General features: G+C 44.5%; 1 protein-coding gene across 1 annotated transcript in view; it reads right to left on the reverse strand.

Moving 5' to 3' along the window:
- Positions 1-10,448, reverse strand: part of LOC135098251 (calcium-dependent secretion activator-like) — a 204,616-nt gene extending 194,168 nt beyond the window's left edge. The window contains exon 1 of the mRNA XM_064000517.1: positions 10,285-10,448. The gene's annotated coding sequence lies outside the window, so the exon portion shown is untranslated. The remainder of the gene's footprint in view (positions 1-10,284) is intronic.
- Positions 10,449-10,920: the final 472 nt, after the last annotated feature.

Raw genomic sequence — 10,920 nt, forward strand, 5'->3', positions numbered from 1 at the left:
GATCGCAGATGAGCTTGGCATGAACCACAACAGCGTGTGGAAGATTATCACTGAAGATCTGGGCATGCGGAAAGTCTGTGCGAAGATGGTGCCGAGACTCCTGAACGATGACCAGAAGGGACGACGCATGCAGGTGTGTCAGGACATCCTCGAGCGTCTGGAAACTGAACCAGACTTGCTCAGGAGAGTCATCACCGGCGATGAGTCCTGGGTATTTGAGTACGACCCGGAGACCAAACGCCAGAGCCTTCAATGGAAGAGTCCGGCGTCGCCACGGCCGAAGAAAGCAAGGCAGTCCAGGTCCAGCTTCAAGGTCATGTTGATCGCTTTCTTCGATGTGAGGGGCATCGTCCACTGCGAGTTCTTGCCACAGGGCCAGACAGTCAACCAACATGTGTACAAAGAAGTACTGCGGCGTCTGCTTCGTGCAGTGCGCGAGAAGAGGCGGGAGTTGTGGCAGGGCAACTCGTGGCTGCTTCACCACGACAATGCGCCTGCTCACAATGCCCTGAGCATCAGAGAGTTCTTGGCCAAGAAGAACATCGCCGTGCTGGAGCAACCGCCCTACTCACCTGACCTCGCTCCGTGCGACTTCTTCCTCTTCCCCAAGCTCAAGGAGGTCATGAAGGGGACCCGTTTTTGATGATGCGGACGACATCAAAAAGGCCGTGACGACGGAGCTGAGGAGCATCCCGCAAGAATCCTTCCAGCAGTGCATGCAAGCCTGGCAGAGAAGGATGGACAAGTGCATGCGGTGCCAGGGGGATTACTTCGAAGGAGATAACCTATAGTTTGTAGCCTGGATGTGAAATAAAACTTGTGTGGCACCAGTCCTGGAACTTTAATGACACACACTCGTATATATATATATATATATATATATATATTTTTTTTTTTTCACATTAGTTATACAAAATCTTCGTTAAAATGCATAATCTATAATCATGAAAACAAGTTAGCACACTTCGGAACAGCAATGACGTCCGAAAGAGTCTGCTAATAGTAATTATTGACATAAATTGCTTAGATGTGTGAATATATGGTTCGGATGTTCAAGTTTTTACTTCATGGATACAGAGAGAGAGAGAGAGAGAGAGAGAGAGAGAGAGAGAGAGAGAGAGGAAAAGGAAATATACGGAAAAAAATGGAGGCACAACACAGGACGAGAGATGCAAAACTGTATATCATTTCAAAAGACGTCCTGGTCACGAGTCCTAATTGGTCCACTGCTGTCCTGCCTCCCTCTGGACCCTGAGACAATGCAGCGGGTGACGCAATCATCAACACATTGGAAAACTCGGAAATGCATATTTAATTAGCGAGCGTCCAGGTATTTCCATAATTACACGTACGTACAAAGACTGAATAATTAGCACGCTGCAATACTCATCGATCCCGCCGCCAGAGATTTATTAAAGGAATATGCACCGCCATTATAACTGATCAGAGCCTCAATAACCCAAATACGAAAACTGCTGTCCGTGGGTGGTGTACAGACCATTTTGTTTGAGCTCTCATTGTGGTGGTGGTAGTAGTAGTAGTAGTAGTAGTAGTAGTAGTAGTAGTAGTAGTAGTAGTAGTAGTAGTAGTAGTAGTAGTAGTAGTAGTAGTAGTAGTAGTAGTAGCAGCAGCAGCAGCAGCAGCTTATAAAACAGCCATCTCTCATTACCCAGTGCTCGGTCAGCGGCACGCCTTGCCTCCTCGGTGACTAGTGCCAGGAGACGAGGCGAGGAAATCTAACTTTTTCTTTTTTATCACGAGTGGAGACCAGCGCTTCATAGGTACACTATTTTTACTTCTCTCTGTGTAATTATTCTCTCTCTCTCTCTCTCTCTCTCTCTCTCTCTCTGCTTCACTTATTCTTTTTATATCCCTTAATTTCTTAGTAGAAGGCAATCTTTTAGTTCTAAGATGGTTTGAAAAAGTTATCTCAATTTTTTTTGTCAATGTTCTCCTCAGAATATACTCTTTATTATGTAAATGATAAAAAAAGCTAGACAGTTTCATATTACAAGAGACTATCATGCTTTTTTCACCCCCTTCTCTCTCTCTCTCTCTCTCTCTCTCTCTCTCTCTCTCTCTCTCTCTCTCTCTCTCTCTCTCTCTCTCATTACACAGTAGTCGCCCATTCATTCTCTCATCCCGTCTTCATCTCCCCGTGGCCATCACTCTATCCCTTCACTCTCCCTTCCACCACAAAACTGCTGCCTCCCTTTCGCCGCGCTGTGGTCAAACTCACATCGTCACGATGGTAAAAGTGACGGTAAAAGTGTTTCGTACAGCTTTATAAACCTCGAAACTGTGGTGCATGTGATTCCCGTCCCCCCCCCTTCTCTCTCTCTCTCTCTCTCTCTCTCTCTCTCTCTCTCTCTCTCTCTCTCTCTCTCTCTCTCTCTCTCTCTCTCGACGAATGGATATAAACGAAACTAACAGCGATAGATTCTAAGAGGAAAGAATCAAAACTTTATAAATCTCACGGGGCCGTATTTCGCGATAGAAGGACAAATGTGGATATAAAGGAAGAAAGGAGTCATAAAATTTAGCGAGTTACTGTCAGAAAGTTCCATTAGTTGGAATAGAACGTGGGAGTGCCGGTGGTTGAAATCAGATCGTCCCTCGAGAAAAAAAAAAAAAAAACATGAGAAATACAGACAGTTACGTAAATACCCAAGGTTGACGTGATGCTGGCAGTCAGTGTGAAGAAGTTTCTAATCATTGTAATCTTTTCTGATTGCGTTTTATTGAGACTAAATATTTTTCCTGATGCACAAAAGGAACACACCACACCAAGAAAGAAGAAAGGAAGGAAGGTTAAAGGGAGCAAGTTTCGCGTAATAGAAAAAGCGTGTCTTAGATGACTGTTCTGTTTCCAAAGTTAAGAGCTTCATGTGTGGTGTTGATGTCTGAACGACGCAGACCTCCCGGAAACACACACACACACACACACACAAAAAAAAAAAAAAAAAAAAAAAAAGATACGGGGAGAGAGAGAGAGAGAGAGAGAGAGAGAGAGAGAGAGAGAGAGAGAGAGAGAGAGAGAGAGAGAGAGAGAGAGAGAGAGAGAGAGAGAGAGAGAGAGAGAGAGAGTGTGTTAGCCCCTGCAAAACTGTTATAAGTTATACTGTCTAATCAAAAGCGAGAGACATAGGATAGTGAAGGCAAAGGCTCCTCATCACCCACTAGAACTTTGAGTCGTGGCTGGCTCAGCCATTTGGGGATCTACAGAGTTTTTGCCCTCATGTGTTAACCCTCATGTGTTTGTTTGTTATAAACCTAGCCGTCTAATCTAATGCAAGAGAAATTGGAGAACAAAGGCAACTGTCCTCTACCCTCCGCTCCCTTGAGATGTGGCTGGCAGGAAAGAAAGAGGAACTTTAATGTGTATGTGCCCTATATTATTATTTCTTTAAAATTAAATGTTCAGTGATTTATTATTCGCATGAATTCCCATGTGAAATATACAGGTCCGAGTCGATGTTCATTTGTTAGAAGGGCTTGTAGGCTGCAAGCGTCACCCACATTCCCGACGCAGCCACACACACACACACACACACACACACACACACACACGGACAGGCGGGTGACCGGAGGTAAATATATCATTATTATAGTAGAAAATGAATGTCATAGCACCAAGTTGATTGTATATGTTACCTATAAGTATTATAGGTAACATATGTGAGTACTTTTATAGCAATGTGCATGATATTATGTGAGGAACCGAGACCGAGGAATTGTTCGCATTTTTTACAAGTATCTCTGCATCATCAATAAAAATCGAAGAGGTCGTCTTTCCTCGACCCTCCAATCACAGGCTAGATCAGTGCAACAGATCACCTGCTGCTGGGGACGACTTATCGGTGCCTACAATGATCATTTCGAGATATTTCGTGTTTCCGTGGACTCTGATACTGCTGACGAAAGAGAAGGAAGAGGGTAGTGAGAACTGGGAACACTGGAGAGATGCTGCACGTAAATAGTGCGAGTGGGAAGAAATAAGGTTGTGGAGTTGGTACAGGCGGACGGAATATTTATATGGAAAAAAAGTGTAGAAGCAAACACGAATGGTAACAATCTCGCGTAGAGGGAAAAAAGTCATTCACTCTGCGCCCTTGAGATGTGGCTGGCAGGAATGGGAGAAACACTGCCACGACTATTTGGAGGTTTCTCGCGCATCCTTTGACTCAGACACTGCTGACACTGCTCAAATCAAATAAATCACAGTTACTAAGACACTAATGAAAAGAAACCTACCCTATCAAAGGCACGTACACATTCCTTCTCCTGTAACATGTTATTCGCAAATCACTTTCTCTAGTAATACTGTAAAGTAAGGAATTAGGTGGGGGAGTGAGAACATCCATCTTCTGTAGACTCGCTAAGCTTGTCTCCGCTCATTACTTATTTATGACGGGGAGACCAGGTCATTAATGTAACAGCTCTTTAATTCCCTGTGATTAATATACCGGACCTTTTAGTACCAAAGCCTGGAGTATATTAGAGCACAGGGACTATGTTATAATGTGCAACTTAGGGAAGGGAAAAAGGAGGAGGAGGAGGAGGAGGAGGAGGAGGAGGAGGAGTAGGACGACGACGACGACGACGACGACGACGACGACACAAACGAAAAAAAAAATGTAAAAAACACGAAAAGGAGAATGAAAAAAAGAAATGAAAAAAAAAGAAAAAGAAAAAAAAACAAGAAAAAGAAGAGTAACCACCCAACGCCCTAAAAACAAAACCAACCAACCAACCAAACAACCAACCCAGCTCCTAATGACACCACAATACACCAAATACAATCCCACTACACTACACTCCCAACATGCCCCTCCTCCCTTCCCTGCACACCAGCCCTCCTTCCCTCCCTCTCAACGCGTCCTCACTCCCTCGCCCTGCGCCCCAGCACGTGCAGGGGTGAGACTGGGGATGTAGGTGGCAGTGATTACCCGAGACTAGGAATGTTGCAAGTCAATTATCGGCGAATGGATCATGAATAACAGTGGTGAGAGAGGCTGCTGACGGGCGTTAGTGGTGAGAGAGAGAGAGAGAGAGAGAGAGAGAGAGAGAGAGAGAGAGAGAGAGAGAGAGAGAGAGAGAGAGAGAGAGAGAGAGAGAGAGAACTGATGGACAAGACAGAAGAGGAAAAGAAAAAAAGATAAGATAGAGAAATGGAGGCACAAAGGAACAAGGCTATGATGAAAGAATGCATTGATTGACTGACTGCCTGAGAGACTGGCTGATTTTAATCCAACGCGGGCAACAACTAAAAGGCCATTACTGTCTATGGAACGAGAGATAGGAGGGAGAGGAAGGCAGGAAAGACTGAAACAAAGATGGGGAGGATAGAATAACGTAGGAGAGAGCAGTGATGACTGAGGAAGGGAAGAAAAGGGAATAAAAAGAAAGTGTGGGAGATGTTATGGAAAGAGAAAGGTGATGATAGAGAAAACGAGATGGGAGGAGCAATTTATGGCAAGGGGGAAGTGGAGGAGAGAAAGGAGAGGAAACGAGAAAGGAAGAATAGGGCAGTGGCAATTGGGAACACTGGAGAGGTGCTGCACAAAAGGGCGAGAACGGCAAGGAATGAGGTTATGCTGGTGGTGGTACTGGCTGACGGAACCTTCATGTGGAAAACAAAACTGTGTAGAAGCAAACACGAAAGCCACCAATCTCACGTAGAAGAAAAAAAAAAAAACAGTTAGTAAAGTGAGTCAACACAATAAAGACAGATGGCGGGGGAAAAATACTGGCACACACAAAGCCACAGAAATGAGTTAATCCCAAAAGAAGCTCGGTTCGCCTGTCCTGCCACCGCCACCACTACTATCACCACCACCACCACCATCACCACGACCTACAACAACAAAAACAGCAACAACAACAGCTCGTATATCTCGTGCGTGGATGGACCGAAGAAAAATTGTTACATTAACAAGAGCAACAAATCATAGTGGACGTGCATACTATTGGTTGTGTATGTGTGTGTGTGTGGGGTGCATGTCACTAGTTGACTGACTAGTTGGCTTCTGTCCCTCCTCCCTGACTGTCTGCCTGTCTGTCTTCTTGGTGCTCTTCTTTTTCCTTCATGTTTACCGTTATTTTCTCCTTTCGCAGCACTCTTCCGTCACGCCCAGCCTTCATAACCTCCAAAGGTACTTCACCTTCTTTTCCTTCATCCTTTCTCGCTCATCCTCTTAAGCCAAATTTTCTCCCCCTCCTGCTATAATTCTCCAGCTTCCTTAACTCCTACATGTATTTAGTCTTTCTTTTTATTCATTCCTATTAATTTTCCATCGCTCATTTTTTTCCTTTCCTTTTTCTAATTTTTTCTTTCTTAATCTCATCACCATTGTTGAAGGGAAGGTTACAGCCGTATACTCCTTGATTATCTCATATTTCCAACACGTCTCAGTCTCCTATCAACCCTTCATTCCTCCAACACTGTGTACCACGTAACATTCCCTCACCAAAAGACTCTTTACTGATGTATCACTTCCTACTAGTAATTTTCACCACTCCAGCATTAACACTACAATAATTATGCGATTACGCTGTTACCTAGTACATCACTTTTCTGTGCTAAGAACATTATCGCTGACAGACATTTCGCAATTGTCTCCACTCGCATGTGTTTGCTGTCAATGAATTCCAGTTTCTTTCAGAGAGTTCCGTGATCCATGGTTAAAAAGACCTTCACATGACTCCAAGCTTCTAGTGTGAGATAAATACCATCTTTCTGCTGTGTGTGTGTGTGTGTGTGTGTGTGTGTGTGTGTGTGTGTGAGTGAGAGAAACCTGAGATCAAGGTTTTCACTTCACTACATCTGCAGCGAAGAAGTTCATGGAATCGTTATGCCTTCCTGCCCTTTTTTTACCTCCTTCCTACAGTTCCGGAGCTTCCACTAATACGGACAGTCCTCAAAGGAAGCAGAGGTTTTTATCAATATCGAGACTTCTTGCAGTCCGTAAGGGCAAAGCAGGAAACTTTTCTCACATGTTTGGAGGGAATGAATGGAATCATTTGTGGAATATGTACATAGTGTAAGGCAACTTGTTCCCTAGAATAGTTAGAAAAATAAACTAAACTTATCAACTTCTGCAAAACAAAGCCACCCAAACGACGGCACACCATCAACTCCAGCAATGAATGGCGAAAATTTTATTTTAATAGTCTACGTGCAAACGAAAACATAACTCACGTCCTTTGTTTAGAAAAGTCAAGAGCTTTTCCAAAATATAATTTAAACATAATATGAAAAATAAGTAACGTAAGTTAAAAAGAAAAAGAAGTGAGGGTCATAATTTTCAGGTCGCCCCGCCAGACTGTCTTCATCAGTCTATCTTTCACCTTTTCAATCCTCTCTTCTTTGAGAGTCTCACGCGACGTATCCTCTACACCCTCTCATTTTCCCATCACTAAATACGAGTATACCCACACACTGTCTTTCCCTTCACAAGTCTCTCTCTCTCTCTCTCTCTCTCTCTCTCTCTCTCTCTCTCTCTCTCTCTCTCTCTCTCTCTCTCACGCTATCTCGCCCCTTGTCATCCCGCCCCTCCCTGTACAGCTGGTGACATGTGTACCTATCTCGCAATTTCCAGTCGTCAACAAGTATCGGGGACAGGAGACGCGTAGTGGGATCCCGTCACACAGAAATGATGTGGCGGGGAGCTGTGATAGCGGCACAGACGGCTCGGGGATGTGGGCGGCGGCCAGAAGAAAGGGAAGAGGGAAAATAAGAGAATATGGGACTTGCCGACAATAGCTTCCCCCTAACTCATCAAATTTCCCCCCCCTGTCTCTTCCTCCTTTTCTTAGTCCTCCTCCTTCTCCTCTCACTGACACCTAAAGCTTCTTATTTCTATTCTTATTGGATATTGAAAGGAAGAGAATGAAAGGAAGGGAAAAAGATCATAGCATGACTAGCATGACGGGATAAAAATTCACTGATGAATAACTTCCCAGTGAGGAAAATGAGGGCGTGGGAGTTAAGCGGAAAGACGTGGAACTTTCTAGCAATACAAGGCCATGTTCTGAAACACTCACGCGCCGCACCTCCACTACATTCAAAACGATTTAGTTGAAGTTACATGAGTTACATGATTCTAGTGACAGGTTAACAATATTTCTACATTATCAACAAGAGAAGCACTCTTGAGAACCCAGCTGATCATCTCCGCGGCCTTTAAAAATAGTGGTGAGAGACCAAAACGTTCCTGAATAAGAGCCTTTGGGACGAGGAAAACATGACAAACCCTGGAGGGAGAAAAGTGATAAGATAGAGCGATAACACTTGCTCTCCTTCGTGCGGTGCGAGGCGGAGGGGAGGGAACACTGCCGCCGCCACCACCTTGTGATAAAACTGTGACGACGCCCCGAGAGACGCGAGAATTACGATCCCCGGCCACTGGCGGCACTCCCTTCTAATAATGAGAGAGAGAGAGAGAGAGAGAGAGAGAGAGAGAGAGAGAGAGAGAGAGAGAGAGAGAGAGAGAGAGAGAGAGAGAGAGTTTGTGAGTGGAGGCATGGGGAATGAGTGAAGATAATGGTGGTGGTTGTGGTGGTGGTGGTGGCAGCGGCGCGGACTGCTACTCCAGGCTTCACCGTGGCAACCTACGAGTACAAGTGTCTGGGAAGCTGGCCTGGATGACGCAGCCGCAGCCGCCGCAGGGCTGTGCAGTGGGAATCAACCCTCCCAGGGACGTTCAAGGCATCTCTGCTGTTCTCCTTGACACCTCCCTTCCTTTCTCCTCCTCACCTATCCTCGGCCTTCCTTCTATGAGAAGTTAATAGGCAATCAGAATTGAGTTACCTTTCGTTTTGTGAGTGTTGATGTGAAATAATGAATCTCTCTCTCTCTCTCTCTCTCTCTCTCTCTCTCTCTCTCTCTCTCTCTCTCTCTCTCTCTTTCCCACAGCACGGCAATGCGGCAAGGTTTCCCAGCACTGAATATAATTTCTTTCTAACACATGCAACAGCTAAGCCCCGCTATTGTGCCGGCCACTCCTGCAAGCCGCCACAGTCACCGGGACGCGGCGGCACGACCACACGACACACGCCCTTTATGCACGTTTAGAAAGTTCGCTTGATGAACGGGATGTTTCTCTCTCTCTCTCTCTCTCTCTCTCTCTCTCTCTCTCCTCTCTCTCTCTCTCTCTCTCTCTGTGTGTGTGTGTGTGTGTGTGTGTGTGTGTGTTTATCTCATAAATCAGGTTATTTTAGAACGCCAGCAATAGGAATAGAAAAGGTCAACACTTGCCACTGCATTTGGTGTCTTTGCTGTTCTCCACACGCACCAATAGTATCACTTAAAATTTGTTCGCTCACTCATTGTTATGAATAATAAATAGATACACGAGGTTTTCCTTCAGTCATATATTCAGTCATATTGAATGGATGCGCCCTATATGGAACTGTCATTTATATATGAAAAATCGGTACTGAAACAGAATATGGGGGTGATGCTTTTTACTTCTCAATTTTTTTTTTAGGGTTCTTCGTACGACTATTGTGGAATTTAGTTTCAAAAGTTAAGAAAACCTCCATATCCTGATGCAAGAGATGAAAAAGAGTGAATAAACCAAATACCCTCAGGAGGAAAAGCTGCCCAGCATTGTTTTTTTTTTTTTTTTTGTATGACGAAGAAACAAAGCGAGGTGAGTTGGAGGCGGCGGTGCACCAGAAGCACCATGGCGACTTGCTTCATTCATGGTAGATTTAAATGAATTACTCCGAAGAGAAGTGAATATCATAAACATAATCAGTACACAGGCACATCTCTAAAGATATACCGACTAAAAAATACACGAAATACATAACAACCCTTACAAGAGACGGTTTAAGCTTTCAAACTTCTATTCATCAGAGACGCAGAGTAAGAAGGGATTTGCTAGACTAGAGTAAATAAGTGGTATAAGGAGAGAGGGTGATATAGACAAGATTCTTATGCTTAATAATCAGAAAAGGACTATAAATAATAGGTTCAAAGTAAGTACAGGAGTGAATGTTTTATAAAGGAACTGCCAAGCGTGAGCCTATAGACATCTGGCAGTTTCCCTTGTGGTCTTATGGTTTTAAACAAAATCACCCCCTCTCTTCCGCGTGAGAGAGAGAGAGAGAGAGAGAGAGAGAGAGAGAGAGAGAGAGAGAGAGAGAGAGAGAGAGAGAGAGAGAGAGAATGACAGACAGACAGAGACAAACAGATGCACACCGGCACAACATAAGACGGCAGAGACTCACAGACAAGAAGGGACAAAGTGAGGATGCACCTTCAGATCCCCTTACCTGGAAGCGCCCCTGAATGACGTCCAGTTGGTGCTTGGTGACTTTGATCTGCCTCTTGGTCATGTCCGTGGGCTGCTTGGCGTTGAACGGGTAGGCGACACAGCACAGAATAAACACATACAACTGCAGGCGTTTCTTCCTCTCTTCCTCTTCGCGCTCCTGTTTCTCCTGCAACGAAAGGAGGGGAAAAAAAATTAGCAGATTGATGAGAGAGAGAGAGAGAGAGAGAGAGAGAGAGAGAGAGAGAGAGAGAGAGAGAGAGAGAGAGAGAGAGAGAGTAAACGTGTCATATTCGAGTAAAAAAAAAAGAACATTTCTCAAGAGTAGGAGGAAAAGGAGGAGGAGGAGGAGGAGGAGGAGGAGAAGTAAGAAGACATTAAAATAAATAAGAAACATCTCTCCTGTCACATGTTCCTACTTAATAAAACTCGTAGGATCAATAAACACACGGAGTATAGAAAAGAAAAGAAAGGAAAGAAAACACTCCCACACACACACACACACACACACACACACACACACACACACACACACACACACACACTATAAATATTGATATCCTCTCTATAAATATTGATATCCGCTCACTCAGGCACGCAAACAAGACGAGTTAGTTTAACAAGCCGTCATGTGATC

Source organism: Scylla paramamosain, unplaced genomic scaffold (assembly GCF_035594125.1).
Source record: "Scylla paramamosain isolate STU-SP2022 unplaced genomic scaffold, ASM3559412v1 Contig52, whole genome shotgun sequence".
Lineage (NCBI taxonomy): Eukaryota > Metazoa > Arthropoda > Malacostraca > Decapoda > Portunidae > Scylla > Scylla paramamosain.